Source organism: Protopterus annectens, chromosome 13.part0 (genome assembly GCF_019279795.1).
Source record: "Protopterus annectens isolate FY-2018-M chromosome 13.part0, PAN1.0, whole genome shotgun sequence".
NCBI classification, from domain to species: Eukaryota; Metazoa; Chordata; order Ceratodontiformes; family Protopteridae; genus Protopterus; species Protopterus annectens.
In genome coordinates this window covers 209,391,509-209,399,174 of record NC_056747.1, presented here as the reverse complement: position 1 = coordinate 209,399,174, position 7,666 = coordinate 209,391,509, and positions in this window count along the sequence as shown.

Here is a 7,666-nt window from a genome sequence, read left to right as displayed (position 1 = left end):
TTCAGATGATATTGGAATGTCATTTGGTCTTGATAAATGTGCAAAAGCAACCTTTAAAAAAGGAAAACTGCAGCACCAGGAAAACATCAGTTTGGGAAAGAAATGTAATATAAAAGAACTTGAGCAAGAGGGAGTGTATAAATACTTGGGAACTGATGAAGGATCAGCAATAAAACATGAACAAATGTGAATAAAGCTCAGTAAGGAGTACTTTAGAAGACTTAAATTAATCCTGAAAACAGCATTGACATCTAAGAATGAGATCCAAGCCATAAATCAATTTGCTCTTCCTGTCCTAACTTACAGTTTTGGAGTGATTGACTGGCCCCAAAAAGTGTTGGATAGACTGGATATTAAAACAAGAAGGATGCTTCATGCTCACCAAATGATTTATAAAAATCATTGTATACCAAGATTATATATTCCCCGTTCGGAAGGAGGGATGGGCCTTCTTGAAATTGATTACATGTATATATCTGCAATCCACACATATCTGCTGACCTCACAGGATCCAAATGTAGTGAAAGTTTTGAAACATGAGGAGAATAAATCTAAGATGACATCTCAGTAGAGGAAGCTAGGTTAAGAACGGAGGTGATGATTAGTGATTATCAGTATGGTTTCATGCCAGGAAAGAGCACTACAGATGCGATGTTTGTTCTGAGAGTGTTGATGGAGAAGTACAGAGAAGGTCAGAAGGTGTTGCATTGTGTCTTTGTGGACTTAGAGAAAGCATATGACAGGGTGCATAGAGAGGAGTTGGGGTATTGTATGAGGAAGTCAGGAGTGTCAGAGAAGTATGTAAGAGTGGTACAGGATATGTATGAGGGTAGTGTGACAGCAGTGAGGTCTGCGGTGGGAGTGACAGATGTGTTTAAGGTGGAGGTGGGATTACATCAAGGATCAGCTCTGAGGCCTTTCTTATTTGCAATGGTGATGGACAGGTTGACAGACGAGATCAGACAGGAGTCCCCATGGACTATGATGTTTGCAGATGACATTGTGATCTGTAGTGAGAGTAGGGAACAGGTGGAGGAGACCCTAGAGAGGTGGAGATATGCTCTAGAGAGAAGAATGAAGGTCAGCAGGACTAAGACAGAATATATGTGTGTGAATGAGAGGGAGGATAGAGGAATGGTAAGGATGCAGGGAGTAGAGGTGGTGAAGGTGGATGAGTTTAAATACTTGGGATCTACAGTTCGGAGTAAAGGTGAGTGTGGAAGAGAGGTGAAGAGAGTACAGGCAGGATGGAGTGGGTGGAGAAGAGTGTCAGGAGTGATTTGTGACAGATGAGTACCAGTAAGAGTGAAAGGGAAGGTCTACAAGAGGGTAGTGAGACCAGCTATGTTATACGGGTTGGAGACTGTGGCATTGACAAAAAGGCAGGAGTCAGAGCTGGACGTGGCAGAGTTAAAGATGTTAAGATTTGCACTGGGTGTGACAGGGATGGACAGGATTAGGAATAAGTATATTAGAGGGTCAGCCCAGGTTTGACAGTTTGGAGACAAAGCCAGAGAGGCAAGATTACATTGGTTTGGACATGTGCTGAGGAGGGATGCAGAGTATATTGGGAAAAAGATGCTAAGGATGAAGCTGCCAGGTAACAGGAAAAGAGGAAGGCCTAAGATAAGGTTTATGGATGTGGTGAGAGAGGACATGCAGGTGGTTGGTGTGACAGAGCAAGATGCAGAGGACAGGAAGAAATGGAAACAGATGATCCACTGTGGCAACCCCTAACGGGACCAGGCGAAAGAAGTATAGATCTACAGTTGTGGCACTCCACACATATCTGCCTACTTCACAAGACCCAAACGTAGTGAAATTTTGAAACATGAGGAGAATAAATCTAAGATGACTTGTCTGCTTAATCTAGCAGTAGCATATCGATGTCAAGCAGGAATGGAACTCAAATCAGAAGTAGATAAAAATCAGGCAGCAACTGAATGTGCCAAAAAAACAAAATAAAGAATATAAGGTGAAAGACCAGATGAGAAGGCAAGAAATGTGGAAAATGCATAAATATAGTTGCAAGTATAGAAAACTTCTGGAACAACCTGCTGTTGATTAGGAACTAACACAGGAATGTTTAAGGAGAGGCGAATTCAAACCAAGAGATGAATGGTTAATACTGGCAGCACAAGATAGTGGGCTACGTACACGTTGGTTTACAAAGTCCATTGAACATGTGGGGGAAAGAGACAAATGTAGGTTTTGAAAAACAGAATTGGAAGCAGTTGCACACCTTGTTGCAGGCTGTGACATACTAATGGCAGAAGGACTGTACACTGAAAGGCATGATAATGTGGCAAGACTGTTGCACTGGGGATTGTGCAAACAGTATGGTACTGAAGTGGCTGAAAAACTGGAAACATGAGACACAGAGCATCATACAAAATGATAAAGTTTATATCACATAGGATCCTCCATTACCAACAGTTCAAAAGACAGATGCTAAAAAAACAGATGTAGTGGTCCAAGAAAAGAAGACAAAAAGTAGCATTGAGCATTGAAATTGCCACACCCAGTGATTACAGTGTCCTGTATACAGAGAGAGGCACAGTTATAAAATATCAGGATTTGCAAGCAGAAACAAGACCAATGTGGAAGAAAGATACCCATATAGTTCAATAGTAGTAGGAGAAATGGGTCTTATAAAAAAAGAGTCTACAATCTTATTTAGATATGTTACTAATACATGTAACACCTTACGAATTGCAGGAGTCGTCATTACTGGACACATTGCGGGTGCTGCAAAAAGCACTTTTGGCTGACATCAGAGTGAAACAATACTAATTTCATGAACTTTAATCATATACTTAGACTTAGGAATGGGGTCCATTCCTGTCATGGTATTAGAAACCCAAAAGATTTGGAGAAATGAAAAAGAGCCAGACATCTCACACATCCACTTAAACAGCATATTTGTAAAACAACACATGACCTTTCCAAGTTTAACCCAGAAATGTTCATTACTACTCTATCATCTATTTACTGGAACTTCCTAAAAATTCTCCCATAAGTTGATGCTGTAAATGAATGCAGTACAACTCTCCTGAATATCATTAATAGCATTGCATCTCCTAGAAGGAAGAGACTAAAAAGCAAGTAATGCAATTTGGCTATCCAAAAACAGTAGAACTTTAATGCAAGATAAATAAAAAGCATACAAAGAATGGCAAAAATATAAAACACTAACCTATCTTGAAAACTTCAGAATGCTTTCAATTGAGCTAAAAAGCAAATAAATGAAAACAAAAACTGTGCTATAACAACTTCCAAAATAATGATAAATACAGTCCTAAAATTTCTGGCCAGCCATTAAAAGCATTTTAAATCCCAGCCAAAAATTCAACCCTAATCCCTCACCCAATAACTCACAAATTGAAACTGCAATACAATTCAACTATTATTTCATAGATAGTATAGCATCTCTAACCGTGTCCCATTTGCATTGTCGAAAGGGCTGTTAACCGAACGTCCTTTGATCGACACATAAATAGCGAACTACCAAAACTTCAAATGGCCAAGTGAATTTTTTCCCAGGGGAAAAAAATGCTTGTTCGTTATTGGGAATTTGCCCTTTCCTCCACTGTAATGTGATCTTGGAGTTGGTATATTTAGTAAGGGGGGTGTGGGGTTTGATTTGTTTTATTTTTTGTTGGCCAAGAGATTTTTTTGCCATTCGAAGTTTTGGTCTTTTGGTATTTACGTGTCGATCATAGGTGTTTGATGAACAGCCCTTTTGACAATGTAATATAGACCCTCTCTAACCAAGGATTCTCCAAGATCTAATCCTAATTCTGCCCAACAGTCATGTACCACCACATCCACTTTCACCTTCCAACCTGTGCCCACAACCTATATAAAACTACACTAAAACTCAAATCATGATCTACTTCAGCTGAAGACCTTCCAAGTGAGCACCATAAAATAGCAGCCATTTGCATTGCCTATCCTGTCTCAATCCTTATAAACAGGTCAGTCAAGGAGTCCTACATTTCCTCCCTCTCAAAAAAGGTCATACATTTTCCATCTGCACAAAGTAGGAAATTCAACAGACATTACTAACTTTATACCAATAGCAATCTTATCCCACTCCCCAAAATACTTGAAAAATTTATTCAGAAACAATTGCTAAACTTTCTCTTGCAGGAGAAACTCCTATCCCCCACACAAAATGGCTTCCATCCTTCCCATAGCACTAACACTGCACTTTTAACCTCTATAGATAATGTCAATAAAGCTAGTGATAATGGCAAATGAGTCTCTCCGTATTAACCCTTTGACACAGTTTGCCACAAACTTCTACTTCAAATGCCCTCATTAGGTCTCTCTCAGCCCACCCTTCTATGGTTCAAAAGCTATCTATCCAATAGGTATCAGTCATTAAAATGGCACTCCACCCTCCCTCCATACCTCCCAGCTACCTGTGGTGTACCACAAGGCTCCTTCCTTGGTCCCCTCCTCTTTAACATTTTCACCAGTACCCTCCACAAATCCATATAACTGGCATCCTTAATAAAGTACACAAATGACTCCACACTCATTTGCACATCTGACAACATAGCACACCTCCAAAAACAATTACTCAGAAAGCTTTAACAGCCACTGAAACATGGCTTTGTAACTCGCAACTCATGATCTCCACCCACCCAAAAAAAAAAAAAAAATACTACTTTTTCCCCAAATCCCCCTCTCATGAAAAAAAAAACAAAATTTAAAGTCCTTTGTCTTGATGATGCAACCATTGAAGACAGAAACTCTTAATAGCAGATTATTAGGGATGATAGCGGATGATGATCTTAAATTCGACCAACATATACAAAATTGCACAAAAAAATCATCAAAAACTAGGGATGCTTTACAGAGCCTGACTTTTCTCACCAGTACAACTAAAACTATACATGCCACTACTTATCTCCTCCTCACACTTCTTTATGACACTCCCATCCTTATTAAACTCAAACAATAACAACAATCAAAAACTGAACAAAGTTATAACAAATTTGCAGCAAATACCCATTTCAAAACTCACCGTTGCATAGTACAAAAAAGCCTAAATTGTTTAGAACTACCCTATCAATTAACACATAAACAGCTTACTACCGCCTATAAAATTATCTAGCATCCATCTGCTTGTCCAGCAATAAATACTATTCTACATAACTATATTCCCAGTTGGTCATTATAAGCCAATGACCAAAAACTCCTGCCGGTCCATAAACTGCTAGGCAATGTCTGTACTTGGACCATGTTGCTAAGGCCTGGAACTCCTTACCTGCATCCATCCATCAGGTCAATACCTTCACTCCCATACTTCAAAACCATTCTGAAAGACTTTGTAGAAAAATCTGGTTATGTTCTTGTGCAACATCAGGATAAACTGTATTCCTAAATGTGAACAAATACCTATTCATACCTCACGTCTCCTTACTCTTCCTTCTTCACCCCCTTTCTTACTTGTATCAATTTCATTCCCCTGGCTTTCTTTCCAAATATACCATAAGCCTGCTTATCTCTCACATTGCAATTCATGCTTGTATTACATACACCAAACGAAAGCTGGTGCTTGGACCCAAAACAACTGTTCTCAAAGAATCCAATAAAAGCCGCCAAACATTTAAAAGTCGAACACTAAAACATGAGCGCTTTCATTTAAAACAGTGTTAAATGTCATTAGACATAGTGCTGAATACATTTCAGACTGGGTTGGTTAAAAACTTGTCTCTTCATATAGACTTACTAAAATTTTTTGATAGATTTGGAATGGAAATTTTGGAACTATTAAATATAATGACCAAGACATTGAAGCTCTTTGTAACAAATTATCACGCTTGGAAAGGACTCTAAGAGAAGATGTATCTTATGAGTGAATAAAATATGAACATTTGCATATTTATAATAGTAGTCACCAGCATTTAGAAAAGTTAAAAGCTGGGAAAATGAACAGAATCACTAGAGATGTAAATGATTATGCCAATGGCTCTGCATACCTGAAACCTCCAGGCTCCCAATATAGAAACAGAGGTAACAATAGGAATGATGCACCAAGTACTTATGATGCACATAATGGGGCTACCAATGACAATATGACTAGAGAAGAACAAGCAGTTTTTCCTTATAATAAGGAAGACCCCGAACTGAGGAGGTCTGGAAGAATTAGAAACAGGAATAATTCTGATAACAGGCAAGAACAGCAGGCGGGGTTTTAAGGAGTGGGGTTTCATAGAGCGAGGCCCAAGAACAAGAACTGGAGAACATGAACTTGCTTTCTTACAATGAGCCATTGGCTTTGGCCATTAATGAGACTTATGAACTTGGGGTAACTATCCAACAGCATGACGACATCCTGGTTGGGGAAGGAAACATTGTGACTAACAAATGTACAATAGTGTTAAATGGAGAAAAACATTTTAAAGTGTAACATTTTTTTGAAGTATGCATTGATAATAATGTGGCTAACCTACTAGCCAAAGGCAGGATATTTGTTCTCACCAGTTTGTCTAATTTCACTAACACTGTTATAGATTTGAAATTGTATTTAAGGAAATTAAATTTTTTGTTATTACACCAGGATAACATGTACAATAGTGGGAACAATAGGTATAGTATCAGTTCCACTTACAACCCACCCCTCCATCCCCGGTTAGTTACTTATGAAAAAATTTGCCAAATGGATATGAAAAATTTGTATATCCATAGAAGAAAAGTGAGAGATAATGATGGGAACTTAGTAGACAAGAACGAGACTCCCTAAAACTATTACAGGCAGAGAAAGTTAGAATTATGAAACCGGACAAAGGAGAAGGGGCTGTTGTTATGAGTGTACAGATGTACAGTAGCAAAATGAATGAGATCTTAAATACTGATACTTACAAAGAGGCATCACTAAATGAATTAAATGGGGCAAACAGGAGAATTACCTCCCAAGTGAGTGACATTTTTTTGAGAAAAGGATAGATCTTAATTTATATAATTATTTAAACATCACGATACCAAGAGCTCCGGTTTTCTTTGGAATCCATAAGATCCACAAACGTATTGACAATCCTCCCCACGTGGCCACCTGTGGATGGAAGGGACTCCATAACATCAGCATGTAATTATTTAAACATCACGATACCAAGAGTTCCGGTTTTCTTTGGAATCCATAAGATCCACAAAAGTATTGACAATCCTCCCCACGTGGCCACTTGTGGATGGTCGCCATGTGGCCACTTGTGGATGGAAGGGACTCCATAACATCAGCATGTGCCAAATACTTAGACTATGAACTTAAAATAGTGTTAAAAATGAGAGTCACATTTGTAGAGACTCATGCCCCTTAAAGGTTTGGAAGAATCCCTCGAACAATTTTTAAGATATATTAATAACATGACTAGCTTTTTGCACTTTACCTGGAACATCAACTCAAACTATATGGACTCTTTGGATGTCCACTTGGTCAAAGACTAGGTTAACGAGCGATATACAGCCACAATACATAGAAAGGAAACATATTCCATCTGTTTCCTACATTACAGCAGCTCACACCTGGAACATCAAATCGGTCATTAAAGGACAGTTGGTGAGAGCTGCTCATATGGTGACCAGGTCAGAATATTTTATAGAGGAATGTGGCACCTTATGCTCAATGAATTTGAAGACAGCATATCCAAGCAATTTG